Raw genomic sequence first — 21372 nt, 5'->3', positions numbered from 1 at the left:
TTTTGGCTCAGGAAAAGGGAGCTTTGGGACGTGCTCTGTCTGCTGCTTCCACCAAAGGCATCCAGAGCTGCCTCCGTGGGTTGCGCTCAGCATCTCAGCAGGCATTGGAGCCAGAGTGCAGACAGAAAGATAGACAGAGCAGTGCCTGCAGCTAATTCAGTGACATCACCTTTCAATCCATCTCCAAGGCCTTCTTGCTACCTCTTTTGTGTCTCTCAAATAATGCACCCTGCCACCCTCCACTTTATCATCTCTCACCTGGACCGTCCAACCACCATCTAATAGTTCTCCTCCTTCCAGGCTTGCCCTCCTTTCTCGCCATGACTAACACAATATTTTGTTCTAAAATGCAAACCTGATCCTATTACTCAGCTGCTTATAAACCTCCTTTGGCTCTTCATTGTCTGTGGAATAAAGGCTACAGCACAAAGACACATCAAAATCAGGCCCCAACTTACCTCTTCAGCTTTGCTGTCTGCCTCCTCAACCCCACAGCACCCTGCCACATTAAACTGTGCCTTGACCCCCAGAGGCTGCGCCTTGCAGGATCAGACCTCTGTGCTTTAATTTCCTTCTCTTCAAGGTGCTGGAAACCCCTCCTCCTCTTTTAAGTGCCGCCTCCTCTGTCCCTGATGCCCCTGGTTGGTATCAAAAGCTCCCTCCTCCGCTCTCGTATTCATGCTTTTCTCTCCTCTGTGTTCCCTCGTACATTGTAGCAGTTATCCCACAGGGTGCCCATCACTCCCTCAGGACTATGAGCAATTTGGACCATGTCTTGTTTATGTTTTTACCCCCAGCTACTTGCACGGGGCCTTGTGCATGTTGGAGATCAACCAGGATTGAATGACTGAATGAATGCAAGGAGTGTTTAGAGGAGAATATGTGACAGATTGGGATCCAGGAACAGGCAGTGGGCTGTAATGGAAAGCTAGACAGGGAGAGGGTTATGTGGGCTCCAGTAGTCAGGAAAGGATTTTAGAGAGCGTGCGCTGCAAGGGAGGAGGCCTGGAAGACAGGCTGGAGAGTTTGCATGCCTTCTGGTGGGCCATAGGGAGCCCTTGGAGGAACACTCTTCAGTCCTTCTCAAGACCTTTGGGCCTTTGGCATCAGCCAGTTAATAGAGTTTTCAGAGCTGTCCATAGGATGCAGGAAGGGCTTTACTTGTCCCCAGCCTTGAGGGGCCATGACCAAGGGGCCTCTGGACTCACAAACCCCTCATTCTCCTGAAGGCAGCAGAGTGGAGGCCTCCTTCCCCTTCCTTATACCCTCTAGCGCCATCCTCCGTCACACAGGCATGCTTAGAGATTCCTTTGTGGTGATTTCCCCTTCCAGTCTTCTCCAAGGAGCCCCACGGGATGATTTGCCTACTGTTTAACATTCTGGGTCTAGAACGGAAGTGGAGTGGACTTGAGGGGGCTTAATCCCCAGGCAAAGCACCTAAGGACGCTGCCGGGTCAACCAAGCAGAGGAATGGTGGGTGCTGTGCTGTTTTCGGCATCGACGCTTTATGTCTTTATATCCTGACATTGCGAAATGACTGTCTTGAGGAGGAGGCTGGGCCAGTGAGGCTGAAAATGGGGAGACTGCCATGGTTAAAAATAACTTGCGTGCTGCAGTTGGGCGTTTCGTTAGGAGAGAAGAGAGGCAGCGGAGGAGAGGCGGGACTGCTACTTCAGGGCCTGGCTGAAATCTTCCCGTGATTTTAGAACATTGTGGGGGCTCTACCAGAGTAATGAAAAAGGCAGCCTGACTTCTGCAGAGATTCTTTCCTGTGAGGTACAGGAGGGGCATGTCTGGGAGCCCCTGGCTGCTCGGAAGCTCTCTGAAGTTAGAACTTTCATTCTGGGAGGAAATGAAGTCAGTCTTATACTGGAAGCCAGCTGTGGCCTGTGCAGTTTTCTCCTCCCTGTGGGCTTGGGTTATGAAGCCAAGTGGTGGGGAGGTAGGGGTGTCTTAATCAGTCTCACCAGATACAGGGACCTCCCCCTGCCCTGGCCCCATTCGGTGTCCTGCGCTGGTCTCAGGGCCTTGCCTGTGCTGGAGAGGCCTGGTGGAGGACCCCTGCTGATCACACATGTCAGAGTGGAAAGGCCTGTCAGGGCCGAGAAACCTGCCGATCTCAGCCTACAAAGTCAAAACAGCTTCTAGGGACTCCACGCATGCTGTAACCTGCTGCTTCCCACCCTCATTCTTTCTCTCCACTTTCTCTCTCTCTTCTTTGTCAGCACTGTTCTCAACTCCTTAAACCCAGTCACACTGAAACGAAACAAGAGGCATTAACGAGAATGCCTTGTTTCTGTAGATCAGTGTTATGGTTTACCTAGAGAGTTCATAATAACTGTGTTAGGTAGGACACGTGTTAGGATCTGAGGCCCAGAGGGTTTAAGGGACTTGCCTAGAGTCACACAGGACTGGTAGACCCAGATTTTCTAACTCCAGGTACATTGCTATTTCCATTTCCTTAGGCAATACCTGGTAACCAGGCCAGCCTGAATCTTCTGCAGGTGACCATCTAAATAGCTGACTTGGTCTCCAGACTCACTTGAGAGACCTTCTGGTTACTTCTAGGAGAGGCCTCAAGATCCTGGCCTATAGAAAAAGGCAAAGACAGGGGCCTGCCCGATGGCATAGTGGTTAAGTTTGCACACTCCTCTTCGGCAGCCTGGGGTTCATGGGTTAGGATCCTGGGTGCAGACCTACACTCCACTTATCAAGCCATGCTGTGGCAACATCCCACATACAAAATAGAGGAAGATTGGCACAGATGTTAGCTCAGGGACAGTCTTCCTCAAGCAAAAAGAGGAAGATTGGCAACAAATGTTAGCTCAGGGCCAATCTTCCCCACCAAAAAAAAAAAAGAAGAAGAAATTTAAAAAAAGAAAAAGGCAGAGACAAAGATGTAGGGAACTGCCTCTTCCGCTCTGGCTCTCTGTTATTAGTGAACAGCTCATTGGTAGGGGGCCACAAGGAAGCGGGGAGGTGGGGAGTGTACTCAAGGAGCATCCACCACAGAGTAAAAAAGGGGAGAGGAAAGAACGCCATATCTTTTGGGCTTGTGGGGAGTAGGGAAAAAATGGGGTGCACGACACTGTCACACGGTCATCATACACTGCACGACTCTAGGGGGCGCCATTTCTACCTTGTCCTTGTAGATTTGCATAGTTATTATGACAAGTTTCCTGCAGATGGCAGTAAAGTGTCTGGAAGAAAGGATCATGTTTGGGCTAGGGGCTCGGCTGGGTGCAGAAGAGATTCACCATGCAACTACCAATCAGGTATTCATCCATCTATCATCACATATTCAGAACTCACCCTGTTCTTGGCATTGATATTCAAAGATGGCTGAGGATGTGGTCTCTTCTTCATGGAGAACAGAAGAGAAAAAATAATTACATTCCTGTATGTTTTGTGAAAGAGGGGAGCACAGTGACTCAGGGCTATGGACTGGCTTCCTAGTTAACAAGTAGGAAGCATCTATAGGATTCTTTCTTGGGAGTCCCTCAGCAGGTGCTGGTGAAATCATCATCCCCAGCATGTGCCCCAATGTGGCCTCCCCCAGGAAGCCTTCTCTGATCTCTCCAATCAGACAGTAGTTGTATCTCTACCCTGCCCTTGTTTCAGTTGGCCTTATATTAAAGTTCATTGTTCCCACCAGAGCTGGAGCTCGCTGTAGTCAGGAGTCCCAACTTCCCCTTCCTGGTGTTGCCCCAGAATCTCACTGTGAGATCTCGCTAGGGTGCTGCTGTTTGTTCCTGCTTTCAGAGCCTAAGCTCGGCTGCTGGAGTCACTCAGGGGCTCACCCCTGGGGAGACAGCCCTGAGCACGTGTCTGGTCAGAGGAAGGAGCCTGGTCCTCTGTGCCCATGTGCCTCGTCTCCAGGATGGAAGCTCTGAGAGGGCGCCTGTCTGCTTGTTCATTCATTCAGTTAAAAAATGGATTTAGGGGCTGGCCCAGTGGCATAGTGGTTAAGTTCCAGTGCTCAGCTTCAGCAGCCCGGGGTTCGCAGGTTCAGATCCCGGGTGTGGACCGACGCACTGCTTCTCAAGCCATGCTTTGGCGGCGTCCCATATAAAGTAGAGGAAGATGGGCACGGATGTTAGCCAATCTTCCTCAGTAAAAAAGAGGAGCATTGGCATCGGATGTTAGCTCAGGGCTAATCTTTCTCACACACACACACACACACACACACACACACAATCAATTTAGCCCCAACTATGTGCCAGGCACTGTAGAGGCAACTGGATCTGGAATCAGAGAACTTGGGCAAATGACTTCACTTCCTAGAGCCTCAGTTTCCGTATCTGTAAAAGGGAGATGATGACATCTGCTTTGAATGATCATTGAATGAGAATCAGAAGGTGCTAGACAGACACAGGTTAACAGGCTTGTTACTGCCCTTAGCCTGTCATTCCTTATAACTTCCCTGGGCAACTGGAAGAGACAGTGGAGACTACAGGAAGGGAGTAGTTTCTCAGGTGAGCAGGGAAGGGGCCCCAGGCCTCTCAGTTCTGTCCCTTTCTTTTTTTCACTCTAGGGCTTTGTGAGAAAGCAGATGGAAGTGTTTTTTTCTGGCCAAGCCAGGGGTGGGAAGAAGGGAATGGGGCCCTGAACACAATTCCATTGGGAACCCTTACTCCTGCGCCAGCCACTTTCCTTGCCCTGAGGCTCTTCGAGCTTTGTACCCCTGGAGGCTCCTCCTCCTTCCCAGCTTCCCGGCAGTATCCTCAGAATCCCTGGCCCTGTTCTGGAGCTTGGTTTCAGTAGCAGGAGAGAGTCCCCTGAAAGTGGGGCAGAATGAATTGTAGCTGCACACCACCGGCTCAGCCTGGCTCTTTGTACGTAAATCTGGGTCACATTAGCTGCAGGGATGGAAAATGACCACGTGGGCAGAATTCTGTGCAGGCAGCAGAAAAGACAGACAAGCTGTCCTTTCTCTGAGGCTCAGGGTCCCTGTGGGACCCCAGCTGGTGAGGGAAGGTGGTTGCTGCATTGCAAGGTGCCGTCTTTATGCCACTGGTCTCTCATCATGCTTTTCTAGTGACTTCCCAGGTAACACGGAGACAGGTTTGGAATGGCAGTCTGACTCATGCCTTTCTGTTCTGGAGCAGCCAAGGACTGAGGTTAGGAATGCAGAGGAAGGACTAGTTAATTGGAGGGCTGCAGAAGGCTGTCATTTCTGAGTCCCATGGCATTAGAGATTAGATACCACCAGAGGAGCTGACAGTGAAGCAGGATCTAGGGCTGCACTTGTTTTTTATTTTAGCATTCCTGCCCCTGGGGAAAAGTCTGTGAACATACCTGGGTGTATTAATTACCCATCCTCACCAAAGTGCTCTCCTGAGCCTGGCCAGTTGCTGTGGTTAGGACCCGCCGTGATTTGGCCCTGGGTCTGCCTGTTGCCACCTATCAGGTAGAAGCTGGCCAGCTTCCTGGCTCTGCCTTGGCTCTCCTGCAGAAATAGAACTGGTGCTTCTGGCTGGAATCTCCGCCTGGACTTAGGATGCTGCTGCAGAAAAGGTCTAGGAGCCCTTGTAACTTGAAGATTATGGGCCGACGTTCCTGTCCTCAGCCGTGCCCCACTCCTACCCCAGAAGGTACCAGGCTTTTGCCTTGTGGTCAAGGGGAGGATTCTGCCTGCAGCCTCAGTGGGCATGTCTCTGGGTATGCCCTTCCCTCCTCATCCCCTCCTTTACTCGTTTCCTCATTTGCTCACTCTTCCATTCATTCACTCAAGGGAATGGCTTTGGGAGTCCTTTGGAGTCCCAGTTCCATCAGTTGCCAGTTGGTGACCCTGGGAGGTTGCTAACCTCACTGAGCCTCACTCTCTCATGGTTAAAATGGGTGAGCAGCAGTGCCACTGCAGTCTGGCAGGGTGGATTAAATGGGATTGTGGGAGTGAGGTGCTAGGGCCAGTGCCTGCTATGCAGTCAACCCTTGTACATATTAGCTGTTCTCATTAATATCATTCATTCACTCATACACTTGTTCACTAATTCATGAATGCATTGATTCATCCCTTTGCTCATTTGTTGATCACGCACTTGCTCAGTTAACAAATATTCCTAGGACTGTTTTGTGCTAGGCTCAGACTGGGCTTCAGAACCCAGCTCCCGCCCGTGAAGGCAGCTATAATGTAGCATGAGCTGCATACACTGCAAGCCCAAAGAGGGTTATGAGGAAGTTCTGAGAGGGAAGGGCTTCCTCCTACTCCTGCCTCCACTCCCAGCTTAGAGCAATGATGGCACTTGATTGGGACTTGGAAAAGAAATGGGAATTTGCCAGGGTAACCTGAAGAGAGAGAGCATGTCTCTGTTGGTAGATTTCTATTCTTGCTCTTCTTTCTTTGGCCTCAGTAGAAAGGAAGGAAGGGAAATGAAGGGGAAACAGCTGGTGGGAGTTAGGAATTCAAGAATCCGGAGGCTGGTTTGGAGAGTTGAACTCTGGACTCAGTCCAGGAGCTCCTGAGAGCTGATGCCAGTTGGGATCCCCTAGTAAATAACAGCTGGAAAAACTACTGTCTTGAGTCCTAGATGTGTGCCAGGCATTTTACATATATCATTTAATCCTCACAAACCCTGGGAAGTAGTTGCTATTCTCCCTGTTTTACAGAAGGGAAAAGTGAAGGAACTTGTGTGAGGTCATGGAGTACACAGATAGAGGAGCTTGGATTCAGCATTGCTGAATGTGCATGGCACACCCTGGAACACGACATGGGCAATATGCCCTATGGAGTTCATTGCTGTGATTCAGGTCAGCCTAACTCCAAAGCCCTTGCATTCTCAGAACATTCTAAACATATACTAAAGCAGTGAGAATAGTATAATGAACCCCCATCACCAAGATTCAAGAATTATCAATTCATGGCCAATCTTATTTTATTCACACACCCCATTTCTGCCCCCCCAGTTACATGGACAGAAGTTCCAGTAATCACGTACTTTTACGGCCTACACTTTTTAACTATTATATTATACCACCTTTCCCCTAGTAGTAAATACCCATGTATGGGTTTATCTGCTCAGTAGTCATATCTGAAGACTGGAGCCAGTTCCATTTGACCCATTTCCCAGCAGCATCATGAGGGATCCTGATTTCCAATGCCAGGGCCCCGGGGATAGTATGTCCCTTCCAGTGTTGTTTATCTGATCCTCTGGTCCTTCTGGCTTGAGGGTCATGCCCTACTCTCAGAACACGCAGAGCTAGGCTAAAGCATACCTGGTTCTGCATCTGGAAATTTGATTTCTGAGGATGGTGTCTGTTTTGCCTAAAACACTTCAAACACCTGGACCCTGGGTTTGAATTGGGACCCTGGCAGTGTAATTGAGGAAAGTACCCCAAAAATGGATTTTGAGGATTCAGTCTTGAGAGACTGAAGTTGAGATGCGATAGGATTGAAGTCTTTAAAATCAGAGAGGGAGGGAATGTTCCCTCTCCTTGTGAGAGGGATCTGTGCCCCAGGCCTGCCCTTATGCTGGCGAACTGTTCCATGTGACTCTGATCTCAACTAAGAGCACCAACCACCACTCTCTAGGGCCTATCTGGGATTTGTGCCAAGTTTCCAGGCTCCCTTTTAGAGGGTTCTATCCTGAGGTAGTATTTGATGGGGAGATGTTGTTTCAAGTAGAGGGGAGCCTCATAGGTAATGAGCCATACCTCCTAATTTGGGGAACCTCCCAATTCCCCGAAGAGTGCAGACTGCCTGCAGCCCTGTTTGGTAGGAACCTCAGGGACCCCACACAGGATGAGACCCTGTCCTACCCCAGAGCAGGAAAGGGAGATTGGGCATGGCTGAGCGAGGCTCACATTAGCCTGATTCTTTAAAGAGAGAAAATAAAACGGTTATATTCACCGAGAGGCTGGGAGATAGCAGAGCGGCCAATACCTTTTCTAGCTACTATCCATGTGTTCTGAATGCCAGGCTTTGTGCTTAGCATCTTACATGCTTTATTTGACCTAATCCTCTCAACAACTTTAGGAGGCAGATGTGCTACAGTAGAGGAAACAGAATCCCAGAGAGTTCGGTAACTTGCTCAAGGTCTCCCAGCCATTAAGAGGCCAAGCTGGGAATGGTACTAGCTCTGCCTAGGGCAACCCACTGCCTTCCCCATTACAAGGAACAGTGGTTTAATAATAGCTAACATCTGCACAGCACTTCAAGGTTCACAGTGTGCCTTAACACCCATTATCTCCACTGTGCCTCAGGAAGCCTGGGCGGGTGAGGTATTCCACACCCCCTTGGGACAGCTGCCGATCAGGGGTCCAGCCTCTGCTCATTTTCCCCCAGTAAGGATTGGAGACTCTTTGGCATTGGCTCTGACAAGCCAGGGGAGAAGGCTAGGGAGAGGCTGAGGTGGAGAGACTTCTCCAGTTGCTATGGTAACCCAGATGGCTGAGTAACCATTTTGAGGGTTGCTATGGTGACAGGGTACTGGGCTGCTGGGTGGCAGAGATCTTGTCTTCCTGGTGGCTGGCACTATCCAGGCCTCTTAAGTTAGCGGTGTTGCACTTTCTTTTTTTTAAAATTTTTTTAAAATTTTTATTTATTTATTTTTTTTCCCCCAAAGCCCCAGTAGATAGTTGTATGTCATAGCTGCACATCCTTCTAGTTGCTGTATGTGGGACGCGGCCTCAGCATGGCTGGAGAAGCGGTGTGTCGGTGCACGCCCCGGATCTGAACCCTAGCCGCCAGCAGCGGAGCACGAGCACTTAACCACTAAGCCACGGGGTCGGCCCAAGTGTTGCACTTTCTGAACTGAAGAGGGCAGCATGATAGTGGGCAAGAGCTTCCCACCCCAGAGCAGATTTGGGAACTTGAGGCAAAGCTCAGTGTTTCCAGGGGCTGGGCAGAAAGGGAACTTTGGCTAGGATTGGGTCTGACAGTGTGGATGGGCTGGGCCTGGAGACAGGTCTCCTGAGACTAGAACCAGTCGATTTTCTTCCAAGAGCTGGCCAAAGGATAGGGCTTGGGACAGCTCCTTCAGTGTCTGGCTCTGGCTACTATTGGGAAATGTAAAAGGCACAGGAGACAGCCTAGCCTTGCAAGGAGGAACAGAGAAAACACACACACACACACACACACGCACGCACACACACAACCCCTACTAGCAAGGAATTTATTTATAAAGCATCAATTAACACATATAAAATAATGCAGCATGAGCCTGGCTGAAGAAGTGCTGGGAGTAAACCCAGAGGTTGGAGGAGGAGCACTAGCAGAGGGAGAAATAATTTTGCACTTCCCTCTTTCCTCTCTGCACATGAAATGCCCTCAGCCTTTCGCCACTGAGTAGACACTGAATTGGATTCTCAATTGTCTTGAATCACAGATCCAGCCCACATCTCCCACCCCTACCCTTCTTCAGTGAGGCGTCCGCGGCTTCAGCAAATATTTATTGAACATCTACTAGATGCAAAGCATCGTGTTAGGCCCTATGATGAGGAAAGATGAAATAGATATCTCTGCCTCAAAGAACTTATGAACCAGGAGGTTAAGGAGGCGGTGATGCAGATACCCACAATATGTGTGGTTGCCCTAGGAATAGGGGAAAGAAAACGCTGTTGGGATTTTAAGAGCCTTTTTTACCTGGGTTGATTAAAAGTAACTTCAAGTCGTTTTGGGTGAGCTTTCAAGATGGATAGGATTTCATTAGGTGGAGTTGGGGGGTAGAGGACATTCCAGGCAAAGGCTCAGAGCTTGATTATAGGGGAAGATGCTGCACATGAGGATATCATGGGAGATCATCTTGTAAAGGAAGGCAGACATCAAAGTATGGAGGACTTTGAATTCCTCCATACTTTGGCATAGATAAGGGATGCTGTGAGAGCATACTCTCTTCTTAAATACCCTAGCCTCTAGCTAGTCAGAAACTACAGGCAGCTGAATATTTTAGGATCATCTGGTTCACTCACTCATGCATTTAATCAAATTTTTAAACAAATATTTAATAATGAGTGCCCTGTATGTGCCAGGTCATTTGCTAGATGCTGAGGATCCTGTGATGAACAAGACAGACAACAGCCCCAGCCCTCAGGGAGCTAATGATTTAGTAAGGATGAAAGACACTGAACTGATAACTTCAAGTGTGATGGATATTACCAAAGTACAGTAGAGGGTGCAGGAGGACCTACTAATCCGGGGGATCAAGGCTGGCTTCCCTGTGGGAGTTTCAGCAGAGAAGTGAGTAGGAGTGAGCCAGGCCAAAAGAGAAGAGCCATGGAGGATTACAGCCTGAGAGAAAAGCAGGTGGGAAGGCCCTGAGGCGAGAGAGCAGGTTTGAGGAGTTGAAAGAAGTTGAGAGTGGCTGGGCCTTAGGGAGAGGGGCACTTGATGAGGCTTATGTGGGGGAGGACACTGAGAAAAAAATAGGGCTTTATTTACTTGTATTACCCTTTCTTCCCACTAGATGCCCATCTGAGTACATCCTGCCTCCTGCTTCCCCCATTGCATCTCCTTAGAAATGCAATAGCACTCTCACCATCAGGAGCCAAGGAAAATCATAGACCAAAATGAGAAAGCCTCAGAGCTGTTCTGATTGTGTGGTCTGGCCATAAATTTAGACTGTTGCTTGGAAAAAACCAAAAACCTCGCCTTCATAGGCTTCCTTCTCCCCATCCCCCCGTAGCCGCTTTGTTCCTCTATCCTTGTAAAATTTGCTCTGTATAAAACAGGAACATCAGCCAAACATGTGGACTTCCCCCTTTCCATTCATTAGAAGAAAGCATTACTTCAAAATCTCTTGGGAGCATTTAAATGCAAATCTTGTCAAGAAAGCTACTGGAGTCTGAGAAGCCCTCTAGCCATAACCCAAACCAGAACTTTCTTCCTAGATTACCATGTTTCTTAATAGGAATCTCAACCCCTTGCCCTCTCCCCCTGAATCCCCCAGGCCTTCAACAAAGCCTGATTCCCAGAACAGACTTTTTTTCCCTTCTTGCCCCTGTCTTTCCTCACCTTTGGCAAGCCTCAGTCACAATTCTTGAGGAAGCTACTCACAAAATGGCACATGTAGTAACCCCAGGAGGGGATGGATGGACTTTTCTATTTACTATAATGAAAATGTAATGATGTCTGTTTGGGGGTGAGGGTGGAGGTGTGTGTATGTGTATTTGTGTCTGGGCCTTCTTAGCCCTACTGGTATAAAATAATATAGGAAATGCAGATGACTCAGCACTGATACAGTCAAGATCCCGAGTTAGCATTTCTATATTCTCCGCTGTTTACGAAAAATGTACTTATGCCATCAATCACAGATTCCTTCATCCTTCATTTTCTACTAAAAGCCTTTTATTTATTTTAAAAAGAATAAACCTCAAGCTTATTCTCCTCCTTTTCTTAAACAGAACTCATTAGCAGCTGACACCAAACTGTGAACTAGCTTTTTTTAAGCTCCAAGGATTAAACTGGAAGTAAATGAGGATTCGTTCAAGGATCCTCCCTGTCTGTCCTCTTTTAGGCCCTTCCCTGTATAATTTCTATGCCTAGAACTTGGGCAGGTCAGCAAAACTTGATGGAAAAGGACATGATTAATGACTTGCTCACCCAATTTCTGACCATGTTGTGATGTGGAAACAACCAGTGTGCACCTATTAGTGAAAAGCGTCATTTCTTATTCCTGTTATTAACATGCTGAGCATTGACCAAATACTTGGCATTACTCATAGAGTACAAAGATGCAGGCCTTGCCCCCATGCCCCCGGGGTAAGAAGCTCCTCTTTAAAAATCTTGAGAATGGGAACTGAAATGGAAGCCCAAGTCCCAATTCTGGCTGCTCACCCTCACATGAATTCTTCTTTTACTTGCTAATGTGCCATTATTGTCAGATCAGCCAGCCTAACTTTTTACCCATAACTGCTCCACCCCCCTGAAAAAATCAAGATAACAGACTTGATGAGGCTGGGGAGGATAATGGCTGGATGGGGGTAGATGCTGGGCAAAAAGATCACCTGCATCTCCCTGAGTTCCTCCTTCCCTGCTCTCGGCCCCAGCGCAGACCATGAATATTGGGATTGAAGGATACACAACTGAATGGAGGATCAGATGATGTTGGGAACTTCCTCCTCAGAATGGTCCCAAATAAATCCCTCCCCACATTTACCAGTTTCCTTTCTTCACTTTACTTTCCCCTGATGACAGAGAATAATTGGCTTCCCTGTGTCTTCCCTGACCATTTAGGCTCCAGAATCCTTTTCTTTGTTCCATAACAGTCCTGGTTAGTCTCAGGTCCCCACGTTTCTCCCTTTTGATCTAAGTCTCTGTTTGTATTGCTGTCACAGTGTAATAATCCTGTTGGGCCTTTCCCCTATAGATTTATGTCCTCCTCTCTCTGCTCTTATTCACCCGCTGGTGCAGTCAGAATCCTGTTTCCATTCCTCCCTCAGTTGTTATTTCTCAGGCTTTGGCTCTTCATCCTTGGCCTGGTTTACTTCATGGTGTTTGTTTGGTCTGCCCTCTCATTTCGAGTTCAGTTTTTTCCGTTTCTGGAAAACCCTTTGTTCCTGGGATTCTTTGTGGTCTCAGTGTTCCCCTCGGCCTCACACCGCAGCCCTGTCTGGATCTTGCCCCGTCCTCATTCTGACGGTGCCTAGCCCTGGGATCTGTCTAGGTGTTTTGCTCTCTCCCTTCCCTTCAGATTCTCTAGGTCCTTCAGCGGCCGCACAGGCCCAGCTCGGTTTCCCTCCAGCCAGGGGGCTCCCTCCTTTGTCCCAGCTCCGGTGTCGGGCAGCGCTGAAGGGGCTGCCCGCTCACCCTGTGGAGCCGGCCCCGGGGTCTCCGCGCCGGTGCGGCCGGCCCGGCCGTTCCTCCTGACGCGCGGGGGCCTCCCACCGAGCCCGACTCGGCGTAACACCCGCCGCGCGGGCCGGCCTCCGCCCCCCTCAGCTCGGGCCCCCCAGTGCCGGCCCCGCGGTGGGCCGCAACCCCCGGGGGACGCGTGTGGGCAGCTCGGGCCCAGCGGGCCAGCCCGGGGGCCGAGGACTCGCCGGGCGGCGGAGGCGGCGGGGAGAGGGGCGGGGAACGGGCCTGACAGGAGGAGCCGGAGCCGCCGCCGCCGCCGCCGCGCCGGGGCGGGCTGAGGGAGGAGCGGAGCCGAGGGGTGGGGAGGCGGAAACGCGAGCCGGGACCGGCGGAGCGCGAGCGGGCTGAGGAGCGGAGCGCGACTGCGAGGCCGGGCGAGGCGAGCGGAGGGCGAAGAGCGGAGAGCGAAGGCGCCGCCGCTGCTCCCGAGCCGCACAAAGGGCCGAGGCTGGGGCCGCCGCCGCCGCCGCCTCAGCGCGCGGGCCTGGAACCGGCGTCTGCCAGGGCCGGGCGAGAGCGCGGCGCGGGCGGCCATGGCCGGCTACGTGCCGGGTCAGCAGCCGGCCAACCGCAGCCAGGAGAAGGAGTTCGTGCAGGCGTACGAGGATGTGCTGGAGCGCTACAAAGGTGCGGCCGGGGCCGGGGGCCGGGGGCCGCGAGCCGCGAGCCGGGGTCGGCCCGGGCCGGGGACTCGCGGGAGCCCGAGCCTGGGGGCCGGCGCGGCGTGGCCTCGAGTCCGCCCTCCCGGCCCGCTGCAGGTGGGGCGGCCGGGCGGGGTCGCGCCCACCCCGGCGTGGGGGCTCCCCTCTGAGCTGCTGTTACTGGGGACCAGTTTATTTAGAGAGTTGAGATAAGCCTCTGGAACCCTCTCCTACGGTAGACGGCGCTTTTCATATCACTAGTTCATATTATTATCGGGCCCCAGCTGGAAGGACGCGAGACAAGGAGCTGCCTTCGGAGACCTAAGCCTGTGGGGAGTTTCTGGGGAGGAGGAGGAGTTGGGCGACAGAGAAGCCACCCATTCTGCTCCCTGTACGGACCTTCCCTGGGAGAGGCTCGGACGTCTGCGTGCCCGCCCAGGGTCCCTCGCCCCCTTTTGTCTCTCTCAGTCTCCGATCAGTCGCGTGGCAGCCCAGGGTGTGAACCACCTTGGTCTCTTTGGGGTCGGGGAGCAGTGGGGGAGGCATCTGCCGGGATCGGTGAGTGTGCAGTTTTGGGGGAGAGGTCTCCTCCCACCCTCACCCCCCTTGGGGCTTTGAGCCTGACTGAGGCAGGGGTCTATTGCTTTTTTTCCCTCAAAAATCAAGATTTGTCTTAGAGCTCTGATTTCAGCCCCCGGAGGCTCTCTTGTTAAGCAGTTCTGCAAGTTAATGCCTCATCCAAACCTTCGGTATATACAAAGAAAGTTTTGACAGGCTGGAGGATCTGTGAGCTGCGTTTCCCTAACTGCTGGAGGTGCCCCTTAAGTGGAAGCCAGGGATGCGTAGCCTTGGGAGGCCCTTGCTTTGATCTTTAACATCCAGTTCTGGGATTTTGCTTTGTGTGGCAGTTGTGCTTTCCACAGACATGGAGATTTTCCCAGAAACTACATAGGCAGCACTTTCTCCTATTTTATTCAGCTGGGGCCCTTGTGACTGGGCCTTTAGTTTCTTTTCATCTGGAGGAGAGGAAACTTCAGCCCTTATGACTAAGTCCAGCATACTTGTTTACAACACCTACCCAGTGAAGGGAAACTAATGAAGAAGCAGTAAAACGCTCCTTTTTTTTTCTTGTGGCATTAGAGCTCTGCTTGGGAATGCAGCAGAAAAGAAAGAGAGAAGTGAAATGCTAAAATGGACCTGCTTAGGAGTTCTACTTGTTCCCTTCTGCATCAGCTCCTGTAAGCTGTCCAGGTTTTCCTGCCTGCAGCAAGTTTTCTGTCAACCCCCTGTGGTCTTTCTCTTAAGAAATGTGGTTCATTTCAGAGCACAAAGAAATTAGGTTGTGCTGCTGAACTTCATTGAAAAAACCCTAAGTGAATGGTTCCATTAAGTTTTCTTTGCAGGCTTTTGAGCAACACTGCACTCTTCAGAGGGAGGATACTCTGGGCCTGTCTCAGGCTGTGACAGCTTTAAAAACCAGCAGAATTAAAAGAAAAATAGGTGAAGAAATCTCAGTACCTCACTGGATCATATTGCTGGTGGCCTCCAGCTGAAAGGAAGTTGGATTGCTAGCAAATGAAACTGGGAAAGCAGGGAGAAGTAGGGCTTGTTCCAGGAGAGGCCTCTTCTGTTCAATCCTTTTAGCTGTCTCACTCAGTTTGGCTTTCCTCTGAAGGGTTTTGATTAGGTATATAGGAATTTGATCCTTCCCAGACACAGATCCCTTTCGTGAGGAGAGGAATGAATCAAAAATAGTTGGCCAAAGTAAATTAACTTGAGCTGGATGAGGTTGTTGTGCAGTCTGCTTTATGATAGGTGCAGAAGAATTTCTCTTCCCCCCACTGCACTGTTCTCACTGGGAAGTCTGGGTGGATTAGCATCTGGGCCTTTGTTACTTTGCTGTATGGAATTCCTGCATTTTCCAGACTTAGAAATCTCCTTACTGCCTTAATAGGAGAACTGTTTCCCTAAGCTGGAATCAATAGAGTGATGGGGGGAGGTAGTTTGTGTGCGTTAGTTTTGGAGAGACTTGGGGAAGTAGAAATTGATGATGATGGGCTTCTAGAATCTCAGTGATTCGCCACCAAATTACTTGGATCTCTCTCTTTGCTGCTAATTTGTAGGCACCTCATTCTACAAATGAAACATGATTTTTGTATTCAGGAGAGCTCAAGTTTTCAGCTGCATACATTGCCCCCGGACGGGGCAAAGGTGAGAAGGGGAGTGATGCATTTGTAGTGTGAAGGGAGTAGAGCAGTGTGTATTGCAGCTGTATTAGGAATGGTTGTCAGGCATAGATTTTCCAGAATTGTGCCTGGCAACCATTTCCCTGTGTTGGTAAGTGAGCATGGTTTTGGCAGGATTAGATGATTCAGCATGGACATAAACACTCTCATTTCCTAAATATCCCAAAGGCTTTTTAAGAGCCTGACTGGCCAGCAAACAGGAGGTATTAGATAATAACTCTGGATCCTAACATTTCAGAATGGGCAGCAACCAACAGAGCCAGCATATGTTCTTCATTTTTCCAGTCCTCCAACAAATAATTATTAACTATCTGTTAGAGGTAACACAATGTTAGGCACTGGAGATGCCAGAACTATGAATGAGATCTGGTTCCTGCCCTTGGTTAGTCACATCTAGCAAGGAAAAGATATATGCAAACAATTAATTATGATACTGTGATAAGTGCTAGAACAGAGGTATGTATAAAGTACTGTGGAAGCAAGAGGAGGGATGAGTATTTCCACTTGTGGTTTATCGGGAGATTTGACAAAGGAGGTGACACTGGAGTGGGCCTTTAGGGATGAATGGGATTTAGTTAGATGGAGGAGGGTGGGGAGGGGAGAAGGCAGAGGGAATAAATAGCACCTGTGAAGGTATGAAAGTGAATGGAGAGATTTGAGGCACTGGAATAGCTGAGTGTGACAAAAGGGCTAGAGTTTTGTGGGAGCAGATGGACCCAGAGTCCAGCTTGTAAAGATTCTTTTATGGCTGTATTCCATGGGCAATGGGGGAGTCAGTCATTGAAAATTTTTAAAAAGCAGCAATTAGTATGCCAATTTTATTAATTCATAATAGAGGAAATACCTGTCCAGTGTTTGGAATGCTTACATTGCTGTCTCGGGCACCCTTTTCCTTGTACCAGAGTGCTTATGAAGCTATTAATCAGATGCTTGCTTGGTAAATATGGAGAGAGAAAAGAGAGTTGCATCGTTTTGAGGAACACTTCATCCAGATGATGATATGGGCCAGTCACAAAGTTTTCCTCTCTGTAGATTGAGGTCCTTATGAACACCAAAGAAAACTAAGCAAGACCAGTCAGAGAAGTAGGACAACTGGGATCTAATTTTTCTAGGAAAGAGACAAACTCTACTGAAGAAGCCTGCCACACAGGGGCATAGCTTTAGGTTTTAGAGAGGAGGTTTAAAAACAAACACAATCTGGGTTCCTGGTGGTTGGTTAAGCAGAAAGGGTGATACATAAGTTGGTTCAAGCGGAGTTAGACTTTCTGTTCTCACGAAGCCCTGAAGACTAAAGAGTCTTTACATACTAGGCTAGACCAGGAATAAAAGAGAACATTCACATTTCAACATTGGTAACATGGACTATATGCTACTTAAAAACTTTAGAGTTCTCACTAGGTGCCATGGGTTATATGAAGCTAGTTAGGACTGATTTTTGTTTATTATATCATAGAAAAGAACTTACAGAACTCACTGCACAGAGAGTTAGGAGTGAAGGGTCTGCATGTTACTTAACATACAAAACTAGCAAGGCAGCACGATATAGTAGAAAGAGAGTAGGCTTTGGATTTCTTCAGTCTTGTGCTCCAGCCCCAGTTCTGCTGCTTAACTTCTGCTGTGTGTCCTTGGAAAAACTGCTTAACCTCTAATCTTTGGGTTTCTCATATGTTAAAAATGGGGATGATAATCCTAACTCCTTGGGATTCATGAGAGTATAAGTGAGCTATTGGCGTGTATTAGGCCATTAATGTTTAGAAAAACCTTCATGTATATAGTACTTTGTATTTTACAAAGCAGTTTTATATTCATTATCTTATTTCATCTTTATAATATCCTGTAAGGAAGGTATTATATGCATGGGTAAATTTAGGCATAGAAACTTAAATTATTGTCCCAGAGCCAGGATCCAGACTTCTTTTTTTTTTTTTTTGGTGAGGAAGATCAGCCCTGAGCTAACATCCATGCTAATCCTCCTCTTTTTGCTGAGGAAGACCGGCCCTGAGCCAACATCTATTGCCAATCCTCCTCCTTTTTTTCCTTTTTTCTCCCCAAAGCCCCAGTAGATAGTTGTCTGTCATAGTTGCACATCCTTCCAGTTGCTGCATGTGGGATGCCGCCTCAGCATGGCCGGACAAGCAGTGTGTCGGTGCGTACCTGGGATCCAAACCTGGGTCGCCAGTAGCGGAGCGCGGGCACTGAACCACTAAGCCACGGGGCCGGCCCCAGGATCCAGATTTCTAGATGAAGGTTTCACATTGTATCATAGAAGGAAATTTTAAAATCAGAGCAATGACTTGGGTTAAGTTCGATGATTGTGAAAATGCTTTAATTGTTCATATCATTGTTTGTTAGTATCATTATTATTATTAGTTTCTAGCCTCTGAACTACAATCACACACCTTATGTGGCCTACATTTCCAGGTCTCTGAACTGTGGAGAACTTCTTTTCCTCTTATTATGGGAGAGGTTTCATGGTATATAAATCACTTTGAGATTTTTATTTTTATTTTTTTTTGTGAGGAGATCAGCCCTGTGCTAACACCCGCCAATCCTCCTCTTTTTTTGCTGAGGAAGACGGCCCTGGGCTAACATCTGTGCCCATCTTCCTCCACTTTATATGGGACGCCGCCACAGCATGGCTTGCCAAGCAGTGCGTCGGTGCGCGCCTGGGATCCGAACCAGCAAACCCCGGGCCGCCGCAGCGGAGCGTGCGCACTTAACCGCTTGCGCCACCAGGCCGGCCCCAACTTTGAGATTTTTATACAAAAGCAATGTAGTGTGAGGTGATAAAGTTTTCTTAACACACTGGTTGGAAAATATAGGCTGAGGATTTGGTATTGTTTACCTAAGTGACACTTTGAAGCAACCTCTTGGTTAAATGTAGACTCAGTTTTTAAGTTCCTTTTTAGAACACAGCCCTTGAATTGGAATGGATAGCTTCTAGACAGAACAATAGAATAATTGCTACTTCTGGACATGGACACTATTAATTTAGAAAGTGAGTCAAGTCCGTCTGCTGGGAAATCACAAGCTTTGGCCATGTTCATGCTGTTGAAATCATAAAATGTGTGCATGTGCTAACGATGCTTGTGGGAGCTACTGCTTTCGTCTTGGGCTTGCTTGGCAAATGACATAATACACGCCAGGGAAATGCATCAGCTGAGGCCTTATTGTCCTGGTACTTTTCAGTGCCAGTTTCAGGTTTTAGAGATCATGGTAGAAAGCATACTTCCAAGTGCACATCTGGGAACAGAAACATCACAAGTCACAAGTAAACAATTATGGATTGTGAAATGAGTTTGTTGTGTTTTCTCAATAGTCTTGAAAACACTCAGGCCCTCCTTTTACTAAATAAAGGTGGCCCTTTCAGCTTCTGGTAATTATTTGTTGAGCCGTGTTGTGACTAGGTTGTATGGTATGCTAAAGCTCCTGCTTTTGCTCTTCATGGTTTTGATTGAAGTTTAAGCCTCTGTTGTCTTGCTTCTACCAGGGGCATTTACTAATTTCCTGGCCTGGAGCAGCTTGTTGGCTTGGGCTGCAGTATCGAAGAATATTTATTCCAACTTTTGTTACTTCTAATAAAATATTATTTTTCCTTTCAGAACTTCTCAGTTCCTAGAATAAATTACAATGAATCTCTGATTCTTTGTCTCTGGCTTTCAGGGCCTTCCATAATTTGACTTGCTCTGCATACGTAACTATAGCCACTGTTATTGTCCAGTGCAGCTCTCTGCTCCATTTGGGCAGGTCTCCGTAATCCTCCTCCCTAGGTCCTCATACCTCCTCTCTGCCTTTATGTTCTCTCTTCCTGGAATGCCCTCTCATTTTCTCTTTGATTATTCAAATCGTATCTCTTTTTGTTTTATTAAAGCTAAGCATCAGACCTGTGTCCTCCTTGCAGCTTTCTCCTGTTACTCTATCTGACATCGATCTCTCCCTTCTCTGATCTCTTATAATGTCTACTTCACAATTAGTCTCTTAACTATATATATATTTTTATTATTCTTGCATTGCCTCATGTCTGTTAGAATTGTTTCCCTAATGAGGTTTTATGCTCTTGTAGTGTAGGGACTTTTTATACTTCTTTTATATGTGGTTGATTGGCAGGGAATTCCTCTCGAGAAGGGGCAATCATATCAGCACTTTCAAGTCATATTTTATTTTTTTTTAAAGATTTTATTTATTTATTTTCCCCCCAAAGCCCCAGTAGATAGTTGTATGTCATAGCTGCACATCCTTCTAGTTGCTGTATGTGGGACACGGCCTCAGCATGGCCGGAGAAGCGGTGCGTCGGTGTGCGCCCGGGATCCGAACCCGGGCCGCCAGCAGCAGAGCGCGCGCACTTAACTGCTAAGCCACGGGGCCGGCCCTAAAGTCATATTTTAAAATAATTTTCTTTTCAATTATAAAAGTAATATGTATTTAATATAGAAAATTGTAAAAAATACTGGAAAGTAGACAGAGCTTTAGATAATATACCATCCTTAGTGGTGTGTGTGTGTGTGTGTGTGTGTGTGTGTGTATATAGGGGGAGAGTGGAGAGGCAGGCCAACCAACGGATAGATGTGCTCGCCTGGAGAGAATGCACTTCTCAAGGATAGGCTCTTTTTGGCTAGCCAGGGATCCGATACCCTCGGCTTGCTGTGCCTCCATAAATTTGTGTTACAGTCTAAGTCTGCTCTCAGTGGGCACGAGCAATTTTCTTTATCTGTTCAAAATTGCTTTCTTCTGCATGGCCGTGTGTCAGTCATCAGGGATGTGGCAGTTTTCAGGGATGATTTGGGTCATTGCCTAGGACAAGTTAATTAATTGGTCAGTCAGCGTCTTTCTTTTGGGCAAGGGCTTTTCCAGCTGTACTGCTGGATTCCCTCTTACCATAGCAAATTTCTATGGTGATTTTTGTTCAGAAAGGTAAACACAATTCCTTTGTGTTAATGAAAAGAAGGAGCTTGCTTGAAGTATCTTTTGGAATTTAGATGGTTTTCAACCCGCAAGAGCATGTTGGATTGAAATATAGGAACGAATTTTTTGGGGGGCTGTGCTTTTTAGTCAGTCAACAACAGTGAATAAGCTCACTTTATATACTGCAGATACTGTATTGGGGAAAGTGGTAGTGGGGAGATGACTGGGCCACTTAGAAGCATTGAAAGAATTATATTAAGAATAGGGGTAGAGGGAGAGAAGGTCCTGAATTGTCAGTATGAGGAACCTGAGTTTTATACGATGGGCAGGATTAATGCAGTGGCTATGTAAATGATGGATAAGAGTGGAGATTTACTCTCTAGCAGGCCACTGTTGTAATTGAGTCATGAGGTTAGATTAAGGGATGCCTGTTCAAGAGGAGAGGGGTATATTTGAGAGACATTTTGGGTGAGTATGGGGACTTAAGTTTACATACTAACCTTGCTAACTCTTTTCTAGAAGACTTTGCCTTGAAAAAGAAAATTAACTACCACTCATGGCTTTTCCAAAACAAAGTCCTCTTTCTTCTTGTATTAAAACCTTCTTTTAAAGATTTTACTCCATTCTGAACTTGTTAGATAGGGTTGTGCATTTGAACCTATGACTTAAGGTTGTATTTCTGGGTCTTTACTTCTCATTTAAATTAGTAATGCTGAGTGTCTGAGAACACCTATTCTACCCATTCTCTGGACAACCTTCATTGTATGCTTCCAGGAACACCTGCCAAGAA

General features: G+C 48.0%; 1 protein-coding gene across 10 annotated transcripts in view; it reads left to right on the top strand.

Annotated features, from left to right (window-relative positions):
• MACF1 (microtubule actin crosslinking factor 1) overlaps positions 1-21372 on the top strand; it is a 330651-nt gene that overhangs the window by 1091 nt on the left and 308188 nt on the right. The window lies entirely within an intron of this gene.

Source organism: Ceratotherium simum, chromosome 22 (genome assembly GCF_057802395.1).
Source record: "Ceratotherium simum simum isolate JZ-2026a chromosome 22, ASM5780239v1, whole genome shotgun sequence".
Taxonomy (NCBI): Eukaryota; Metazoa; Chordata; class Mammalia; order Perissodactyla; family Rhinocerotidae; genus Ceratotherium; species Ceratotherium simum.
The sequence above is the reverse complement of the archived record's forward strand: the minus strand, read 5'-3'. Positions and strand labels throughout refer to the sequence as shown.